General features: G+C 36.8%; 1 long non-coding RNA gene across 2 annotated transcripts in view; it reads left to right on the forward strand.

The window, feature by feature from the left end:
* Positions 1-9649: 9649 nt before the first annotated feature.
* LOC127493995 (uncharacterized) overlaps positions 9650-22718 on the forward strand; it is a 43863-nt gene continuing 30794 nt past the window's right edge. The window contains exon 1 of one of the 2 annotated variants that reach the window (XR_007924689.2): positions 9650-10014. This is a non-coding gene — a long non-coding RNA (uncharacterized lncRNA). The remainder of the gene's footprint in view (positions 10015-22718) is intronic. The other variant, XR_011387790.1, reaches the window with a different exon arrangement.

Here is a 22718-nt window from a genome sequence, read left to right on the forward strand (position 1 = left end):
TTGATGGAAACTCTGTCTCTGCCTCTGTTTCTCTTATTCTCTGTTTGCCACTCAAAAAAAAAAATGAACAATTTAAAAGATAAATGATAGTTCTAATTGTTTAAAAATTCAGATTTAGAAACTGGTGTTGAGAAACAGAATAGGCTAAGTCTCTACTTATGATGCCTGCATTCTATTTTGGAGTAGTTGTTCAAGTTCCAGTTGCTCTGCTTCCAATCCAGCTTCCTGCTGATGCACATGGGTAGGCAGTGGATAATGACCCAGGTGTCTGGGACCCTCGCTGCCACCATGTAGAAGATCAGGATGGAGTTCTTGCTTCCTGGATCCTGTCTTTGGCATGCCCCAGCCCAGCCTAATCCTGGCTATTGTGGCCATTTGGGGAGTGAACCAGCAGATAAAAGATTCTCTCTCTCTCTCTCCCTTCCTCTCCCAACCCCCTCTCTCCCTCTCTCTCTTTTTCTCATCATTCTGCCTTTTCATATAAATATAGAAAAGAACAAAGAAACAGTCCAATGATTTAAAACATTTAAAAAATAAATGTTTTTTGAACTAATATCTATTTAAATTATATACTCCGAGCTATAATAGTTATAAACATATCATGGGAATGCATTTCAAGAGAAATGGAATTGGAGATGTTAGAATTTTTTTGGAAAAAGTAAACTTTGCCTACATGTAATTAAAAGATACAATGAAAGGTGCCTTTAGACACTTTGACAGATTTAGGTGAAAAAAGCAATCAGATACACATCAACATGCTGAGCAAGTGGGTGCTTAGAAATGTGTCACCGTTGAAAGCAGGATGGAATTGCTATCTTTTGGGGACTTACCTTTCACCTCCATATTTATGTAACTTTGTCATATGTAGAAAGATGATGAAGATGGTTAAGAACACCACCATAGCACTTTGCTAAATATGTAATAAAATAATTTCATCTTCTCTAAAAGTTTTCAACCACAAGCTCCATAATCTGTATAGGTAGGAGAAGGCACATTCCACATTCAAGTTCTCTTGTTTCTTGAGGTAGGGAACTCTTTCATTATCTCCCATGGATAACAGAGTGCTGCATCTTAGCCCAATTACTTTTGCTTATTTTAATTTCTTGTCTTCATGTGTTTTCTCTTTAAATATTAGAATGTTCCTTTTAAAAAATATTTTTCAAAATATTTTATATAAATTTATAAAGTAGAATTATAGAAATCATAATTACATTTTTATGTCACATGGAAGTTCAAGTATTATTTTTACTTAATTGGGTGTCGATTGTTTAGTTTCTGAGATTCCTATTCATTGATATTTTATATAATTTTTCCAGACGTGTCCCAAAATAGTTTGCCAAGTTCTGCAAATTTATTCTTATAAAACTCCTGAGGCATACTAAGTAAGCTCGAGCCCTGAAAGGGATTTTCAGAAAAAACTGGACTCTCTAATTGGAGATGTTGTTCCCACTGTGGGGTAGAAACATTCTAGTGTAACTGGATAAAATAACAATACATTTCATGGAAGAGAAAATTTAAATCTGCCATAGCTATGTGACCTCGGGCAAGTTATGTGGTTTGCCCAGATCTCATTTTTTTCACCTCTAACAAGAAATCTTTGACAAACCCAATGTTATGTCCTTTAGGTACTTTCTACTTTTAAAAGACCAGGATGAATGCTCTATGAGGTGAATTGAAGTCTATGAATGCATGTATAATTCCACGCACAAGCGTTAACTTCTAACATGGAAGCAATGTGAAACTCTTCTGCTCAGAGCATTACTTTGCATTTTTCTCTCTCTGCTCTGCAGGATTTAAGCATTTTCATCAGAAGTCAAAAGGTAGTGTGAGGAAGGGTCCATCTGAGAAGCCAGGGACAAAGGCAAAACAACACAAAGAGGGCCTTGGGAAAAATCGTAGAGAGAGAAGGAAATGTACTTCTAAAAAAAAGACCAATGTCACAATTCTATTCTTTCAGAAGCCAAACAGTGTTTTAAAACAGCAATTTTCCTATCTCTCTGGTTTTAGTAATCTCACTCATTGTGGGCTTTAAAATAAATGCTTTCAGTGTGCAACCTTCCTATAAGAAAAGAAGAATATTAAGAGAGGTGCAGTCTACTAAGTGATTAAGAATGTCTAATAGACTTTCTTACACTGTAAATTTCTCTGTGTCTCTGAGCCTAATGAGTTGATTTATTGTGTCATAATGCATCATGAATTCTACAGACACTTCTTTGTAATTATACTGCAGAATGGAACTAAATACTAAATACCAAATAGCACTTCCATGATTCTTATGGCTGTCATAAATATGGCATATTTATGTTCTTTTTTGTCCTATATAGCAATTCTCATTCTTAGCTTTCAGGCTGTTTACAGAATAATGTTTATCACTTTAATAATCTCTTCCCATTTGAGATATGTAAAGTAGAAATTCTCAGTAGAAAGGCAATCTTGCTTTTATACTAAATGCTTTGCAATTAATTTTGGAAAAATAATGCTTTTCTCTAGTATTTGAATTTTTGGAGCTACTTCATCACAGTTTCTCATGACACTGCTTATTTCGTATTGCTTTTATTAATCTAGAGTGTGCTATGTTCCCAAAGTTACTAGAGTTGCTTAAAAAAATCAGTCATGTATAAATAACATTAATGAAATAGAAAGGAAACCACAGTCAGGAAATTGAAGGTAGAAGCAAATATATTAACCTTTGTTTAAACAGCTTCATCTTTGGAGGAAGGCAGGTACAGTGTGCAGATTTCATATGAGATTCACTAGCTTTTTGACCTTGAACAAAATATTTATGATTTGAAACTCAGCAAAGTCATGATATCAATTAAAACTTCATAGAATTATAACAAGAATTAAATAGAGGACTTAGTACCTGGGAGTGCAAGGAAGATTACCAAATATTAGTTAGTTTTTAAAAAATATTGCAATGTTATTATGCTATCCATGTATTTGCTTTCACTGACAATGCAATGTAGAAATATAGGGACCCGGTCGGGGTGCCGGATTCTGTCCCGGTTGCCCCTCTTCCAGGCCAGCTCTCTGCTATGGACCAGGAGTGCAGTGGAGGATGGCCCAAGTGCTTGGGCCCTGCACCCGCATGGGAGACCAGGAGAAGCACCTGGCTGCTGCCTTCGGATCAGCACAGTGTGCCGGCCGCAGTGCGCTGGCCGCAGTGGTCATTGGAGGGTGAACCAATGGCAAAGGAAGACCTTTCTCTCTGTCTCTCTCGCTTACTGTCCTCTCTGCCTGTCAAAAAAAAAAAAAAAAAAAAAAAAAAAAAAAAGAGAAAGAAATATAGAGAACTATCATTCAATGCTTTACAATCTTAAATGCATATATACATTATCTAGAGTTGTTCAAAATTTCTAAGTGGCTTCAGATAACGCCAATGCTGCAGGTCCACAGAGAGATGACGTTGTGCTGTTGATATGAAGAATGCCTGTTTTATCAGAATTGGAAGTATGTCAGTATGTCAAGTAGAACAGAATTTTAAGGGTGGGCATTTGCCCAAGCATTAGGCAATTTATTTCTGATATCTCACATCAGAATCTGTGGTTCCCTTCCTGACTCTGGCTCCTGACTGCAGCTTCCTGCAAATGCACAGCATGGGGACAGGTGATGAACAGCTCAAGTGAAAGAGTTGTTGCTGCCCTTGTGGAAAATCTGGAGTGAATTCCTGGCTGCTGGCAGCTTAGCTATTGTCTCTTTTGTGAGTGTGATCTCTTTCCCTTTCTCTCTCTCTCTCTCTCTGCTCTCAGATAAATAAAATAAATTTTAAATATACAGAATTACAAATTTAAATACCAATCTATATGCCTTCACAATTTACAATTTATTCCTCCCTATTAATGGTAAAATTCTTATTATACATGATCAAAGAGAAAAATGAAATTAATCTTTCTATGTTTATTCACTCACTAAACACTGGGTTTTCTTGATGACTTTGACATAGTTCTTAAGAATCTATCCCACTACAAGTTTATTTTTGTAGGAAGTGAAAGATTTACATAAAGAGCCATAATTCAAGAGAAAATCTGAGACATGCAATAAAACATATAGGAAAAGTGCTAGAATTCTTCAGGGTAGGAGGAAATTTTATCAAAATAGTATCTTTTTAAAAAAGATTTATTTATTTGTTTATTTGAAGGGCAATCTACACAAAGAGGGAGACACACGTTTACACCCCCCCCCGCCCCCACACACAGATCTTCTGTCAGCTATCAGCTGGTTCCCTCCCCAAATTGCTGGGACTGGGCCAGGGCAAAACCCAGAGCCTGGAAGTCCTTCCAGGCCTCTCACATGAGTGCAGGTGCCCAAGAACTTGGGCCATTTTGCAGTGTTTCCCTAGGCGCATTAGCAAGGAGCCTGGATCAGAAGTAGAGCAGCTGGGACTCAAACCAGCATTCATATGAAATATTGGTATTGCAGGCAGTGGCTTAACCTACTGCACCACAATGCCAACTCTCAAAGTTAGATAACTTCTTGTCTTTCCCAACCAACCCTTGGCCACATTGTCAAAATCAAATATGAGCCTATTTTATGTTTTGCCTTTGCTTGCTATTTTTGGAAGTTTTTATTTTCCTCATAGTATCAAACATATAAACTATACACCAGGAGCTATTTATTTTCCTCATCTTGTGGGTGAGGAAATTGGGAATCAGAGGCATTAAATAATTTCAGGTTTCTAAAATATTATTAACCTGCACCACCTGTCTTGTTCACCCTCGGTTCAAATGACTCCTTCAGGCCTGTATTTTTTTTTTTTAATTCCTCTCCTATTTTTTTACTGTCACAGTTCAGCTTTCAGCTCTATTTATTTATGTGACCTCTGTTTTGCAAGATGAATGTATCTTCTCTTGCACATAGCAGACTTCAAACATTTTGTCATATGAAGTAAATGGATATGTATAAATGTATATTAAATTTTAGTAAATGATACAATGTTCTAAAGACCTATCCCTCCCTGTGCCAAATATACTTGCTTTTAGTAAGCAATGCCCTACAACATTCAAAAGTGAGACTCTACAGGTGAAAATTTTAGCCCATGGGTGAAGAAGATATAAAACTGTGATATATTCTAGCAACAACTCCCTTTTGCTCCCACATGTCAACTCAGCACAAATACATGCTCATTTCATTTAAAAATGTGTGGAAAACATTAAGAAATAGATTCGGTAGAGATCCTATCTGAGTCATCTGCTGTTTTTATGTTATGCTTTAAGACTGGACAATGTACAGCTTTATAAATAATGAGTTTCTTCATATCTGCTCAGAACAGACACATTGTTTTCTCTCCTCTTTGGAATCTTCCTTAACTTTGTTTAATTATTTCTTTCTCACCTGATTATATATTCCCTTCATTAACCTTACTTCATTAACACATATTCAAAAATATGATATTCTATGTCTAAAGCCAATTTGGGAGAAGATTTTGGTCATAAAAGTGATTATGTGAACACTGCCTCAGCTACACCAGGGGCTGTTTGTCAGTCTCTCCGACAATGTTTCAGAAATCTGCATTTGAGATGCTGCGATAGCCCCTTTGATATTTTTCCAATCATCTTTGCACCTTGTTCCCCTAATTTCCCTTTCCCTATAGAAATACAAAGACTTGAAAACTCAAGTCCAGCCAGATGTGAATACGTGTGTCATTAAGAAATCATTATGAATAAAAATGGATGTGGAATTTTATCATGATTAGAGTAAAAGGTAAATATGCATCAGAGAAATGAGCCTGATTAGGACGGTCATCACAGGATCATTATTCAGTACAAAATATTTTCACCAGAAAATCCATTAGACTAAGCTGAAAAGAAAATTACTTTATAGAAAAACAGAATAAAGTATGCAAAGATATTATTTTCTACTCAACATTAATACTATCTGTGATGCTGAAAGGTTTGTGGTCTTCCCTTTGAAGAAACTAAAAGGTCAGAAACCACAAAGATGCATGTGTACTGTGTTTTGCTCAGTTACTAATTTTCGCCATTATTTTCCATAATGAGATGGACTATTTCAACAGAGAGACTCTCTTGAGAGTTGCTTTTGGTTTTCTGGCTGGCAACTCTTTTTTTTTTTTTTATTTTATTTTTCATGTCATGGCCTTGGCTAAGGAATTCACATAGACTTTTCATTAATGCAGCTAGAATAGATAGGCAGATTACATAGATTGATAGATAGACAGACAGACTAACTACATGGTAACCACCATGTAATCAAAGACCATATCAAACTTGAACAGCATTGTGCAACCTATGTCTAGCACAAGTGGTTGGAAAAAATTGGCTTTGGTGTGTATTTCTTCAATAACTGAAGGCATGCATAAATGAAGTTTACTGAAATGCTTTGTATCCAACTCCGGAGCAATATGAATGAATAATTTTTTTAAAAAAGTTAATAGACAAAACAGCCCTCCTTTAAAGCATTATTCTCTAATTGAGATTAAATATATGACATATATTTTTAAGGAAAATATTTAAGTTTGTGCAAGCATATGAAAAATTTGGCATAAACCTTATATTACCTTGTTCAGCATATTTTACAAAAGTCTTATTATTTATATGTTTCTGATTAGTAAGAGAGTTTTGTCTGCACAAAATTATAAAAATTCAGAATAAGAATGGAAAACATAAATATTAAGATTAAAAGGATAGGAGTCAATGCTGTGGAATAGAGGGTAAAGCCACTACTTGCAGTGCTGGCATCCCATATGGGAACTGGTTCAAGTCTTGGCTGCTTCACTTCCACTCCAGCTTTCTGCTCTGGCCTGGGAAAGCAGTAGAAGATGGCCCCAAGTTCTTGGGCCCCTGCACCCACATGGGAGACCCAGAGGAAGCTCTTGACTCCTGGCTTTGGATTGGTGCAGCTCTAGCCAATTGGGGAGTGAGTCAGTGGATAGAAGACCTCTCTTTCTCTGCCTCCATTCTCTCTCTGTGTAACTATGACTTTCAAATAAATAATTTAAAAAAATATTAAAAGGATAACAATTGTTAGATTTGCTAGGCAAATAGTTTGAAGATTTATTGATACATATATGCTGATTATTGGAGGATGAGTATATTACATGCCAGGAACAATAAATTTTCAGATAAAAAATATAGCTTTGGTTTTTAAAAAATATATCACTTTGAATATTCAGTATAACAGGTTATAATATTAATAAAGTAGAATTCAGAAGTTATACCTTGATCGTAGTCTTTTAATTGCTTATAGGCACAATTTACTGTTAATTAATGATTGATATTAAGACAGGCATTTTTAAATTATGTACCTGCTGTGAAGTAACTTTCAAAAATTTCTGAATTGTCTTTGATATGGAGAAATAAAAACTACCTTGAATAATTTCTAGAGTAGAGTAAGAAATGAAAAATCTGAATTAATTTACTCACAGTAATTCAGACTGGCCAGCATGGTGGCTCACTAGGCTAATCCTCCACCTGCGGCGCTGACACCCCAGGTTCTAGTCCCGGCTGGGGTGCCGGGTTCTATCCCGGTTGCTCCTCTTCCAGTCCAGCTCTCTGCTGTGGCCCGGGAAGGCAGCAGAGGATGGCCTAAGTGCTTGGGCCCTGCACCCGCATGGGAGACCAGAAGGAAGCACCTGGCTCCTGGCTTCAGATCGGCGCAGTGCGCCGGCCATGGTGGCCATTTTGGGGGGTGAACCAACGGAAAAAGGAAGACCTTTCTCTCTGTCTCTCTCTCTCTCTCTCTCACTGTCTAACTCTGCCTGTCAAAAAAAAAAAAAAAATTCAGACTGTACTTCAACTCTTTTTTTTTTTTTTTTTTGACAGGCAGAGTGGACAGTGAGAGAGAGAGACAGAGAGAAAGGTCTTCCTTTCCCGTTGGTTCACCCTCCAATGGCTGCCGTGGCCGGCGCGCTGCGGCCGGCGCACCGCGCTGATCCGATGGCAGGAGCCAGGAGCCAGGTGCTTTTCCTGGTCTCCCATGGGGTGCAGGGCCCAAGCATTTGGGCCATCCTCCACTGCACTCCCGGGCCACAGCAGAGGGCTGCCCTGGAAGAGGGGCAACCGGGACAGAATCCGGCACCCCGACCGGGACTAGAACCTGGTGTGCCGGCGCCGCTAGGCGGAGGATTAGCCTAGTGAGCCGCGGCGCCGGCCTGTACTTCAACTCTTAATTCTTCCATGTATATAAGAAAAATATAAAACTTACAGTATTTCATATCATTTAAGGGATGCTTATTATATGTAAAGTAAGCAATTAGAACACTTTACTAATTTGCTGTTATTTATATCAGTGTAAGTAAATTTGACTTTTAATGCTACTTAATACCATTATAGAAGCTTGAATGCATAATAATTTTTTCATATAATTTTAGTTAAATTAACATAGGTTGTATTTAATATTAATTAGTTAATGCATATTCCTAATGGGAAATGAGTGTGTTTTTGGTTTACTTGGCCTTCTTCCAATGCAAAAACACCATTCCCTTTGTAGGCCTCAAAAAAGGTCTTTTTGAAAGTAGAAATTTCAACTAATGAATGGCTGTACATTAATCTTCATCATTTTGGACATTATTTGCCTTTCTTCTGTTTGCTAATCTTTTATCAGTTATTACCATGGTTAGCATAAACTTTAACATGGTTATTTGTTGTACCTGATTATTCACAAATCTCACTGTGTATTCATTAGTCTCTTGAGGTGTAGTTATTGATAGTTCCATTATCCTTATTGGTTGATTAAACAGTGCCATCTAAGACACTCTAGGACATTATACACAGGTACTGCTTTTGAGCAAAACAGATTTCACATATTAAGCAAACTTAAAACAGAATTTCTGACTTTTAGCAGATTAATTTCCAGGTTTTTAAAAGATTTGTTCATTTTATTTGAACAATAGAGTTACAGTGTGTGTGTGTGTGAGAGAGAGTTTGAGAGAGAGAGAGAGAGATTGATCTACCATTCACTAGTTCACTCCCCTAATGGCCACAATGACCTGAGCTGGGCCTGACCAAAACCAGTATCTGGGAGCTTCTTTCTGGTCTCCCAAGTGGGTGCAAGGGTCCAAACACTTGGGCCATTTTCCACTGCTTTCCCAGGAATATCGACAGGGATCTGGATTGGAAGTGGATCATCCGGGACTCAAACCAGTATCCATGTGAGATGCTGGCACTGCTGGCAGTGGCGAAACCTGCTACACCACAGTGCTGGCCCCTATCTCTAGTTCTTAAATTATGAAACAGAAGTGGTAGTACTGTTTTCACCAAATCGTGGTAAATATGAACTGAGGAAAAAAGGGATTACTAAACAGAGACAGGTACTCAGTCTCAGTTTACTTCCATTAGGAAACTGAGTTGTCTTGATTGGGACATTGCTAGTTACAGTTTCCCAGGAACATCCAACATGTGTCCAAATAACTGCCCTATAGAAACCTATACCCTTCCTTGAACTATTCAGCCCTAGAATCTAGCCAAGTCATTGTCTCTGTACAGAGAGTACTATCCATACAGGGACGTGCTCAACCACTCGTTTACTTTTTGGCACTTGTGAGTTACTGGAGATATTAGGAAGAAGTTTGAGGTTATTGATTATTTAAATGGAGTTGCCCAATAATACATGTGGTCGAGGGAGTGTTAGATGGTAGAGTCCAGCTGGTTGCCTCCTTCAGCCCATTTCTTTAGTGGCCACTAAAGCCATATTTGCGGTTCTGCTCCCAAGACTGGTGTCCGGAGCCAGACAGTGCGCAACCCTGCCCCACCGGAGCCGGAGCCTCTTCGTCAGCACCACGGACAGCTCGCGCGCCTGAAAGAGGGAGGCGCGAGGAGCGCTCTCTGCACCAACGCCAGGAGAAGGAAGTGCAGCCTCGGCAAGCGGGGGAGGAAGAGAGAAAGGGAAGGACGGCTCCCGGGCAGGGAGTGGAAGAAATCTGGGAGCAGCCTGAGCAGCAGATTCTGGGGGGAGCTATTCCAAGGCACTGCCCTTCTTATGCAGGCAGACACTGCTAAGCTTCTCTGCGCTGCTTCCCAGTCCCTCTGGGCAGACGTTGCGGTCTAGTCCTGACTCCAGGTGAGTTGCGGGGAGAGGTGTACCGAGGGGTCTTGAACCAGGGGCGTGGATTCAGCGCGATTGCCCAGCTCAGGTTTCCCAAAGTCAAGGACTGTGTCTTCCCGGTGGGTGGCCACACAGGTTGGGGGTGGGCGGAGTGGGGGTGGGCACTTGTGAGCCTCACAGTCAGGGTGGAGATTCAGAGGTAATCTAGCTAAAGGAACTGGGCTTTTAGGAAACGTCCCCCAAAGACACGTGTTAGATATATATTTATATATTTTAAGACAGAAATTCATGTTTTCAGAAGCCCATTTCGTCCTCCTGCTCCTCCTTTTCCTTGCTTCGTGTCCAATTTTCTAAGCCAAGCCGAAGGATGAAGGATGGGGAAGGTGTAGAAATAGGGGATTTGTGTGCACAATGGGACAGGACAATCTTGCCCTCCAAGTGGGGGTGGTACTCCTTCCTCCCAGATTTTGTCTGGGGGCACCACCTGAGTTAATGGAGGTCCCCCCCCCCCAACTCGGTCCTCTCCATAATCTTATTAAAAGGACTTTAGACTCTTTAGAAGGCTTAAAAATGTGATGGCAGTTAAACTGAAAAGCAATATTGATTTACTTCATCTCTTCTTCATCCTTTGTTCCCAAATCGGTACTTTTTTTGTATTTCTTTAATGACACAACTTTAAAGTGACTGGCTGAAGCAGAAGGTGTTACTCATTTTGAAAAGTCTATAGGAAAAGCAGTGAGTTCAAATTCAGAGAAAGGTAACTTTATTTTCTTGGTAGAACTTTGAGGAAGGAGATTGATGGGAATATTCTGGTAGTGAAATTATGGATATCTCCCACAGAACTTGCTTACTTCAATTTTTTTCATATTTGCTTCATTTTTATAGTGTGTGTGTGTGTGTGTGAGAGAGAGAGAGAGAGAGAGAGAGAGGAGCTTTTTTAGATATTTTATGAGTTTATTTGGCTGAGAAGTTGAGTTTTTACTACTGGCACTAACTTATGATTATCACCATCACAAGCATTTTATAATTTGCTGATTTTAGGCAGTTAAAGTTGCTAATTTTGGTTTTGGATTCAATACTTACTTGGTAGATCATTCTGATGCTTACCACTGGAATTGGTCAGAATAGCCTTAGTCATACAGATGACCATGCATTTTAGTGTCAATGAAGTATACACATTAAAAGTTTAACAAATAACTGTCAAAATCCAAATGTGGGGTGGGGATGAGTTTTAATGTCTTTCAGATATTTAGTAGATTCTTCCTAAGGATCCAGTAACACTTTATGCTCAATAGAGCTTGAGGGTTTTTTTTAAATTGATATAAATACAGCTACAATGTTAGCAGTCAGCGTATAATATTTTACTTTGTTCTTCTACCTTTAATGTTGGTTTGGATTCAACAAATCTGAGGGAAAATGGGTACTATGAGAAAAACCTATGCATGAATTTATAAAAAAATTATAGCAAAATAAGCATCTTTCAATTCAGTTTTTTGTGAACTTTTTGAAATAGCCTTGTATTATCTAAACTTCCAGCAAGCCAGATTCTTACACATAAGTTCCTTCTAAATTTCTTGAAGAAATTTTGAGATGACAGCAGTATAGTTCCATTTTACAGACAAAGAGACTATGCCATAGAGAAACTACTTGACTTAATTTTCTATAATTAGTATGTTATAAATTAGGAATTCAGACCTATGCTATTTGTTAAAGACTATTTTGTCTATTTGAAAGTCAGAGTTACAGTGAGGGAGAGACAGAGAGACAGATTGATCTTCCATCTGCTGGTTTACTCCCCAAATGGCTGCAATGGACACAGCTGGTCTAAGCATAAGTCATAAGCCTAGAACTCCATCTGTGTCTCCTACATGGACAGCAAGGGTGCAAGCATTTGGGTTATCCTGCACTATCATTCCAGGAGTGTTACATGGACCTGGATCAGAAGCAAATCAGCCTGGACTCAACCCAGTGTTCATGTGGGATGTGGGAGCTCATATGGGATGCCTCCATCACAGGTGGTGGCTTAACCAACTGTGCCACAATACCAGCCCCAATCTATGCTATTTAATTTCAAGTTTAATTCTTTTCAAACAAGTACACATATGATTTTACCAAGGCTAAATTGAAAGAGTAATGTATGGATATACTGTAAGAAAAGTAGTTTAAAATATTCCTTATTATTTTCCCAGTTTTACTTTTTAATATAAAAGACTGTAATTGTTCATACTCACAGAATCTTTACCTCCAGATAACTCTTAAGCTCCTAAGAATTAACCTGTGCACTCTTCAACAAAAGTGAATTGAAAGACAGATTTGATGTTTATTACAAATAGTATTCTTGGAAATTTATTTTGCAAATCAAGGCAGCCTACATTTAGATGCATTATTAAATTACTTGGTATGAACTTCAAGTGAAGAAATATTTATTTTCAAAGTAAATGACAAGATTTAACAGTGAATATTCTTTAAGATTCCTTGGAAACATTTGCAGGAAATGGATATCTAGCATAGGGTATATAAGAAGAGGAGACTTAGCAACTGAATTTTTTATTTTTTAATATGCACCCATATTAACAAAAATGTAGACTGATTTAATATAAATTTAACTCTTCAGAGAGAAAAGGAAGACCTAAATATTGATTTAAATTTTAATTTCTTTTTTCTCTTAAGTGATAATAGGCTCTTAACACATTTGAATTTCAGGGTTTTCATGTTTTCTTATAGGTGGGTGCATTTGTTTGTGTATGCGTGTTCGGCACAGAGTAAGGTATAAGGAAGTTGAGAAATTAGTACTAGATAGAGTATTTCTTGGAGTCTTACCTACTTTGAAACTAATTTTTTCACATTTTTTACATCAGCTTCATTGTTCCATTTTGAAACTAAGCATATGGTATACAATTTAGCTTTTCACAGTAGGATTCCATGTATATTCCCAGATCAGCTATTCTCAAATGAATCAGGATAATTAATTCTATGTCTCTTGACCATATGACCTGTTCCTTTCAGGTTTTGGCATTAAAAGGGTGACTTAAAGTGAATTTTCTGGAATCTTAAAATGTTCTTTTCTCTCAGATCTTGTGAAATATCTCAAGCAGGGTATATATGATGCTCACTATCATTTTAACATTTCTGAGAGAAGAGATTCTCTTGAGAGTGCTAAACAAGGCCTTACTTCTCTTCCTTTGTAATTATTTCCAATAGAGGGTTAGCTGAGCCAGGAGAGAGGGGAATAAGAAGAGAAGCTATATACTTTTACCCCACAGGAAAGAATAGGGCCCACGATACAAGTGTTTCTAGAAATTCTTGTCTATAAACAGTTCTGAGGAAGGGAAGTTTGCATATACAATGAATTAAAATGCCTACCTAGTCAAATTTCACTTGTTTCTGTGCCACATAGTAAGTTGAAAATAATTTCAAAGATTGGGGTTGAATTCTATTTGAGAACTATGGGAGAATGTACAGAATATGCAGCAGATGTTACCCCAACTGAGAGGCAAGAGAACTAGGAAGTTTTTCCCATAATTTCCTGGGGTTGGTTAAAGGCTGCACAATGGATGAGGTGTGTTAACATCCAAGAATTTCTAGATGACTCTGTGAACACTCTGTGACAGCTCTGCTAGTCCTAGAAAGCTTTTTGCTTACTCTTAAACATTGGCTGGTCCATGTGCACAAAAGTAGTACTGACAAGTCCTGCTAAAAGAGTGTCATTGATGCAAGTGAATTCTTTATTTCACATAACTAATACCCATTTAGCCACAGTTTCATGGATAAACATTTGCAAAAGATGTGAATTAAGTACCAGGTCTACTTAATTGCTCATAGTAGTTCAAATAGGACATGAGATCCTATAGTGACAACTAAATATTTTAAGTTCTGGAGTAAATATCTCTCTTTATTATGAGGTTCATTGCTTATCCCCCTTTGTGGTGACACTGATGGCATAAAGGAAGATGTAACATAGAGAAAATATAGAAACGTTCATGGTCTCTGTGAATGATGTATATGATCGGAGGCTACATTTCATTACAGTTGTTTCAATGTAAGGAATCTCAGGGCAAACACATTTTATTCCAATACTTAAAAGAAATAGGTAGGGAAATTGCAAGGAGTTAGAAAAAAGTTTGGATGGTATAAATCAACTACATGGCATGGAGAAGAAAAAGGCAGAAGATATTGAACATTCTGCCATATGTTATTCATGGATTATTTGGATTTGTTAAGCCAATTTTTACATATATCATTAAACATTTAAATATGTTTAGTATACATAAATAATACTTAAACATTGTAGAAGAATTATAGAAAGATTATTGTTTTATACAAATATATATTTATGAGCTATACTGTAGATGAAGGAATGAGCATTCAATTATTTTTTGCAAAGTAAACAATTCTCTTTGCTTCATTCCAAATGAATCTAGCAGCTTTGTGTGATGTGTTATGCCTTTCTTGAGCTCTACTGTTTTCTACCAAAAAGATTACATATGTTGAACTTTGTTTCTCTTGGAGAACTGTGATAAAAATGAGGATTGAAATTGCAAAAGACAATTCAAGGAGCTCAATAATTCCCAAACTCAACGCAGATACAGATAAATTATAATATCCTTCTTAGATGTCAGATTCTCAGTTAGGGTTTAATAAAAATTATCTCAGCTAATCCTAGAAATATTGGATATGAATTTTGGAGTGGTAAAATATCTCCTAGAGCCAAGGCTGAAGTGGTCTCTTCTTAGCTCTGTGAGCATGAAGTAAATTCTATAGCCTCCCCTTATCTCAGTCACTTCCTCTGTAAACTGGGGTGACTAAGAGCATCTAACTCATAACTTCCTGATCCATATTTTGCTTCTTAGAGCAGTCTGCATCCAATTAAGAGTAGACTGTTATATATATTATTGATATTATATTCATCCTAGTTCTGCCTTTTATTTACTTGTATGCAATTATCAAGATATCTTTTAGCAACATGTTCCTTTATCTATAAACTGGGAATAAAGTGACATTTAGTATCTTAAGTCCATTCTATAAAATCATGTATGTAAGGGGTAGACACTTAATATGTATTTTTGTGTTCCCTTATATTACTATGGAATTGTTCTGCATATTATCGCCAAATTGTTTATTTCTCCCCTAAAATTCAGTACTAGTCTTGCACAGAACAGTCTCATCTCCTAATTCTGATGTTCTGTGTCCTTTCAATGCTAGAAAAGCAGAATGAGTAGCCTTAAAAATGTCCTTCACTTTTGCATGAGGAAAAAAGCATGCTGGCTCACAGTACAAATTTTCATGAGAAAAGTGCACATTTATGCCACAAGACATTCACTCCCTCTACAATTCACAGTTTTGGTCTGTCATACTGTCAGCACTAAGTGACACTTTTCTATTTATTTAGTTTTCTGTTTGTAGTAGCATAATTCACATCTGTGTTTTATCCACTTGATTAAAGGTAATGGAGTGTTGAGCAATGATTTATTTCTAACCAGAGGAGAAATGGACACAATTTTTAAAAATAATGCTTTGGAAATTTTTAAATTTTGCTAAAGATATCCTCACAAATTCACTATCATTAGTATTCTTGAAAAAGTTATGTTTGAATTTTTGTACTCTAGGTATTGTTTGTGGATTTGCTGAATAGATTTTAATTTTAGATGTAATTTCTCTGCTCAACAAGGGAGATAATCTTGCAGGTGGGTATTTACTCCATCTGATAGATGGTTACCAAAGGCAGGCTGTATGAGATTATTGAATGGGTTAAATAGAAAAATCTCTAAGTCATACATACTGTTATAATCATGTTGACTGTGTAATAATGGTAATGATAGTAATGATGTTACTTAAGGAGTAAACCAGTAATACATAATAACACCTATGTAATTCCTGTTTTTGAGTTTAACATTGCTTTTCTTTTCTGATATCTCCTAAATTTGTCACTGTTACCCTTTATTTTCTTTGCTTATTGATGATATATTTGTTTTCACACTTGATCTTGGTCAAAAGGCTGAGAAGTGATGATATATTTGTTTTTTAACATTGTTAAACAAATTACCACAAGTTTAGGAGATCGAAACAACCAAATTTGTTGTTTACAATTTTAAAGTATATAGCCCAAAACCACCTTCCCTGGGCTACAGTAAATGTATCCTGCATGATTGGTTTCTTCTGGATGTGTTAAGGAAGAATCTACTTTCTTGTTCATTTGCACTTCTGGTGTCACCTATATTCATTGGCACTTACCCAGTGCCTCCATTTTCGAAGCATTTTGCTTCTGTGTCTGTTCTGTCTTTACACTTCTGCCTCTTTTCACTTTGGATCTTCCTCTTTCCCCCTTTTTAAGGACTCTTATGATTATCCTGGGTTTATCTAGACCATTCAGGATAATGGACCTATCTCAAGGTCCTTCACTTCATCATATCTGCAAAGTTCTTTAGACAGTGTAAGGCACTGCATTCACAGGGCCCAAAGATTAGGATGAGAATGTCTTCAGGGGCTGACTTCAAAAGCTAATCATAGTTTTGTGCTTTGAGACCCTGAAATTAATTGCTTGCTTCCCCACAGAAAAAGAATGTTTCTTTGTAAGCAACTGTTGTATTTGGATCCACAGAAGGTATTAATGGAGATGGTTCCTGACGGACAAGAGATTTGAACAATTAAACACCCTTAAATTTATTAAATTAAATTTAGTGTAATGTAAGTAAAAGTATTTGTACTTCTAGGGCCACAAATATCATTTACCAATCCCCATACCTGGATCATTTAGGTTTAAATTATCAAAGAATACTGTCTTTGATAATTCTTATTAAGAAAGCTCAGCTCCTGTTTGTATAGCCCAATCCATATGGATATCACAGAATGGTTGATTCTCTCTTTACACTTTGCATGATATGATTTTCAAGGGCATGTCAGCCAAGGGTTACATAGGAATTACTGCATATCACAAATGTACATCATGAATATCTTATCTCACAAGTTATATGTACTAATCGTAGACATCCAGGAAAACTTTAATGATGATCATGTCAGCTTTTCAAATCTTATAATCCAAAAGGGACTAATTGCACAAGATGGATTCATTTTCCCCCTTACACTATTGTTCCCAAAGAGAACTTGGAATGCCCTGTTCAAATTAATTTAATGCAGATGAGTTCTTGCTGCCTCACAAGTTTGTCCTTCATTTTTCTTAAAAGTCCATGGTAAAGGGATGTGACATGCTTTACTGGTTGTTGTGCAAGGAGCATTGTCCTTCCTAAAAGCTTCCTCATTTGTCAAAAAGAAGCCATTAAGAGTAAAGTAAATTATCTTATCTGATCACAGTATTACAACTGACCCTTAAAACAATAAATTTTAGAATCAGTACAATCGCTGAATAGCACTTGCAGTTGTAAAATCTCCAAAGGAATCCCTTGATATGATACAAAGCTCTCATAGAAATAGGATCTGTGTTTGTCTTTCACCTTGAAACAGTGGTGTAGTAGCTTTGTCTTTGTCTTACAGCGATCTCCTTACTTTCCTGCAATTCTAATTTAAATACTCTGGGTTTTTAACTGTTTTCATTCTTTTACTGTTTTGATGGTTTTTAAATTTACTGTATTTAATGTATTTGAAAGTTTGAGAGTTCCCATTTTTTGGTTTACTCCCCCAAAACCCACAGGATTTAGGGATGGGTCAGACTAAACTCAGGAACCAGGGACTCAATCCAGGTTTCCTACATGGGTGGCACAAATACTTGAGACATTGCCCACTGCCCCCCAGGGTCTGCAACAACAGCAGCAGCGTCTTAACTCAAACCCAGACATTCTGATATGGAATGCAAATCTCTCAAGTGGCATCTTGACAGCTGTGCCAAATACCTGCTCCTTTTCCTGTAATATTTTCAATGTCAAGGGAACAGCATAATTTCTCTGAAGATTAAACTGAATATAAAAGAGTAGTTGGCATCACACAGAATTAAATAAGGATGATTATGAATGACCAGTTATGATGAGATACAAAAATCCCTTTGCCCATGAATGTAACATCTAAGGAAGGAAGGTGAAACTGGACTAAAGAACTCTGTGGATTATTCTCCAACTTTCAGTAACAAACAATAATGTGCACGAATGTTTTTAGCTCCTAGGTCTAGAGGTATGGTAGTTGTATGATAAGCGGTCATGTTTTCTCCTATTGAAGAAACATTTCCTCCTCCAGCCCTGTTATTCCTCAGAGCAAGGATGTCAACTGAGTTCTCGGCAGCCATGCACAAGGATGGCATGATAGGCTGCTTGTGCATATGGCCCCAGTTAGCAGGCCAACTGTTACGTTTGCCCACCCACATCTCTGAGGACATATGGTATTACTTTGGCTGTGGAAGCAAGTGCGTGTGGACGTATCTCAGTGTGGGTATAAGACTGCTGGTTGTCTTCCTCTTGTTGCTCCTGCAGCCAACTGTCGCTTAGAGGAACTTATTATCCACAAATCTAGATTTGAGGATGATAAATGATGTCATGGTTATTCGTTGATTTGTTTGCCCTCATTTGATCATATGACCTAATGGACATTTGCTGTAGAAATAAACAGTGTCTTTTCCAAGATGAAGGGTCGCAATTTTTCAGTCTAGATCTTTCAATAATACAAGGATTACCCAAAATCAGAACAAGAGAGGGCTTTGAAATGCTGTTGACAAAATTAATTATGAAAAAAAATTGATTAAATTTAATAATGTGTCTGCTGTTGTTGGTTGTGACTAAGTGGAAAAACTAGTGAGAAAACATGATGAGTTAGACTGGAATGAAAAAGAGTCAACTACCCCCAGCATAATTTATTAATAGAGTTGGTAGTATTCTGAAACAATTTTTGAAGTTTGATTTGTGGTTTCAATATTCTGAATTTTGAATCTGGAGTGTGAGTGTTTTTAGTGCTTGCAACAAATATGTGTTTTTCAGTGACTTTAGAACTCCTCAGAGGGAGTCTGGAGTTGCATTCTGATAGGAAGTTTCAGTTGCATTTTGATTGGAAGGCAAGGTCTAGCTGCATCCTGACAGGAAGGCAAGATTTGTGCCGCATTCTGATTGGAGGCAAGGCTGGAGTATTCATGCTAAGGTGGTACTGGCATATGATTGATTTAAATGACATCCATCCATGATCCAACCAGAGGTGGGTGGTGCTCTGTCAGGAGCACTATGACACTGTAAGGCACCTTTTCTTGCCACTACTTATGAATTTCTATATCCCTGTTAGTTGTGGATTTCATTTATAATCACATAGTGATCTCATATACTGTATTAAGTAAATGTGAAAATTTCTCACTAAAATAATAATTGCTAAATATTGGGTAAAAATATTAGGAAATCATATTTACTATACATTAGGTAAATGATGGGATTTGCATAGTAATACTGATAATTAAAACAGCATTTCCAGCTGTAGAGATGATATATTATGAAAATACTTTTAAATATACTTGCTCTATGAAATCTTGTTTCAATTTCAGCACCATGACATCAATTAATCATCTTTTTTTAAAAAAAAAATTTTGTAGCACTAACAGACAATTTTAAATTATCTTATCCATCAAAAATACATTTTCTTGGAACTCACCAACTTTTATTTTTTGGATAACTATTATTTACTATGGTGAGATATCAAATAATCAATGTATTATACCAATGTGGACGTTCAGGTACTAATCAACAGAATGAAAACAAACAGGTTCACTACCAGGAAATGTACCCTTATTGCTTTTAACAGAAAAATTTACAGATAATTTTACTCAGAGATATTATGTTAAATGTTTTTATATGTGGATTCATATATTTACAATTGAATTTTCTTTATCAAGTGTATTTCTGCAAACATGTAAAACCACACAAAATGTGCCTCAGAGATTTTTAAGCAAAAGGCAAATTTCTTAAGGTGATTGTTTCAAATATATATAAATCATGATAACAAAATATTCACAAAGTGGCAATATAATAAACCATAAAAATGAGATGAAAGAGGAGATAATTGTTAAAATTATTTCTAAATTAATCATTGATTTTGATTTAAATTTTCCTTATATTTTAGCTGTGGAAATGAATATAAATGAAATTATTATGCAAGGCATTCCTATTTGTTGAGTGTATGTACATATATATGTTATAAATATAAAACAGAATAGTATTAACATATATTCACCTTCATCTGTGTGTGTATATATACATCATAAAAATCAGTACATGTGATATGATATGCATATACACCTCATGGGCTTTCTTTTTTTTAAGATTTATTTTATTTATTTGAAAGTCAGAGTTACACAGAGAGAGAAGGAGAGGCAGAGAGAGAGACAGAGAGAGAGAGCTCTTCCATCCACTGGTACATTCCCCAGTTGGTCACGACGGCCAGAGCTGCGCCAGTTCGAAGCCAGGATCCAGGAGCTTCCTCCATGTCTTCCCCACGGGTGCAGGGGCATGAGGACTTGGGCCGTCCTCTACTGATTCCCCAGGCGATAGCACAGAGCTGGATTGAAAGTGCGGCAGCCGGGACTCAAATTGGCACCCATATAGAATGCTGGCACTGCAGGCAGTGGCTTTACCCCTACGCCACAGCACCAGCCCCTATCATGGGCTTTCATTTTTGTCTCTTTTTTTTTTTTTCATTTTCATCAGCAGTGAATTAAAGAAAATAAGAAATAACTTTCATTTGGTAGTTTGATTTTCCATTCCCTGCATCATCTAGCCCCATATTTATAGTTTTCCATTGTTATTTTCATTATGATCAAACCTCGAGAATCAACAAATATCCTAAAATTACTGTTTTTCTCTGTGATGGATGCATGATGCATGTGTGTGTGTGTGTGTGTGTATGTGTGTGTGTTTGCCTTTCAGCATATACAAAACTCTCTAAATGAATGTTTCCTTGACAGATAGAAGTAAGTCAAAAGTATTGAGAATGGAAATGAGCATTTGGAAATAGTGGCTTAGGATGCCTGTGTCTGGGTTCAATGACCAGCTCTGGTTCCTTTCTCCAGTTTTCTGCTAATGCAGACACTGGGATGGGGAATAATAACTGAAGTAGTTGGATTTCTGCTACCTTTGCGGAAAACCTGGATTGATTTCCTGGCTCCTAGTCCCATAGTAGTTGCAGGAATTTTATGAGTGAACCAATGTATAAGACTCCCTCTCTCTCTCTTTAAAAAATATTTTTAAAAAACCATACTCTTTTAAAAAAATTGAAATGCAAAAATTACTCAGAAAGTAGTAGCAGCTCTGTAGCTGATAATCAGATACCTAGCAAATTAAACATGAAACATCTTTTTGAGCACCTGCTGTGGTTACTGGCACAATGTAAACTCATAGAAATATAACCATAGACAGAATTTTGTTCTTACCTCATAAGTACCTGTGTAGGACAGATGGGTCACAGTTCAGATCTGGAGTTAAAGTGTCTGTATAGTTCTCACTTCATTGAGACCATGCTCTACCAATCACACACTCATGCAGCAAGGAAGCGATTCTTCCATCCATTCATTCAGAAGCCAGTGACAGGAAGTACAGCTAGTAGTATTACTTGCATTATCATAACCTGATGATTAAATAATTTGACATTATATAATCTTGATAACATTTAAATCTGATGTATGATACAGGCAGTCTTTCAGGTCAGTAGGTAAATGCTAAAAGTTTCAGAAAATGGTGTTCAGATATCTGATCATATGTTTTGTGGTTTTAAAAATGATATGTTCATCATTCATAAATATTAACTTCTGAGTAGCTATCAAGTAAATTCCTCAAAATATAAACAAATATGAAACATAGACAAATATCACTTGCAATATTGCAGTGAAATTAACTTTTCTAAACATAGCTATAGTGACAGAAACATAAGAAAATAGATTTATGAATTGTGATTTATTAAAATACAAAATTTGAATACTTAGAAGATACTATGAGTAGGTAGAAAAAGCAAATATGATACTAGGAAGAAGTATATGCAATCTATTGACATATTTGGCATATGAATAGTTTCAACATGTCAATAAGGAAAGATTAGTAGCTCAGTGGAGAAAAGAGCAAAGTTCAGTGGCAGGAAACATTAAGAATCGAATGAAAACTAAAAGTATTAGAAACTCAATGGTGAAACAAAATGAAAAAAGTATGTAGAAAGAATCATTTATATGGAGACAGAATGTTTTGACAATACTTGATATGATATTAATTTATGCATACAGATACTATCTATTATATGTTATTAATGTATTCATATTTATAAATATGTATATATGCATAAAGCCAGTGATTTATCTGGTAACCATGGTTTTTACTGAGATTTAACTATTGGGTTGATTATCATTTATGAGTCTGTTTTACAAATTTTATAAATCTTTTTTTTTTTTTACAGGCAGAGTTAGACAGAGAGAGAGAGAGATGGAAAGGTCTTCCTTTTCCATTGGTTCACCCCCCAAATAGCTGCTACCACCAGCGCTCTGCGCCGATCTGAAGCCAGGAGCCAGGCACTTCTTCCTGGTCTCCCATGCGGGTGCAGGGCCTAAGCACTTGGGCCATTCTCCACTGCCGTCCCGGGCCAAAGCAGAGAGCTGGACGGGAAGAGGAGCAACCGGGAAAGAATTCGGCACCCCAAATGGGACTAGAACCCCCGGGGTACTGCGCCACAAGGCGGAGGGTTAGCCAAGTGAGCCATGGCGCCGGCCTACAAATTTTAAATAATAGATATATTACTACATTTAAATAGGTATCCAGGAAATA

Source organism: Oryctolagus cuniculus, chromosome 4 (genome assembly GCF_964237555.1).
Source record: "Oryctolagus cuniculus chromosome 4, mOryCun1.1, whole genome shotgun sequence".
Classification (NCBI taxonomy): domain Eukaryota; kingdom Metazoa; phylum Chordata; class Mammalia; order Lagomorpha; family Leporidae; genus Oryctolagus; species Oryctolagus cuniculus.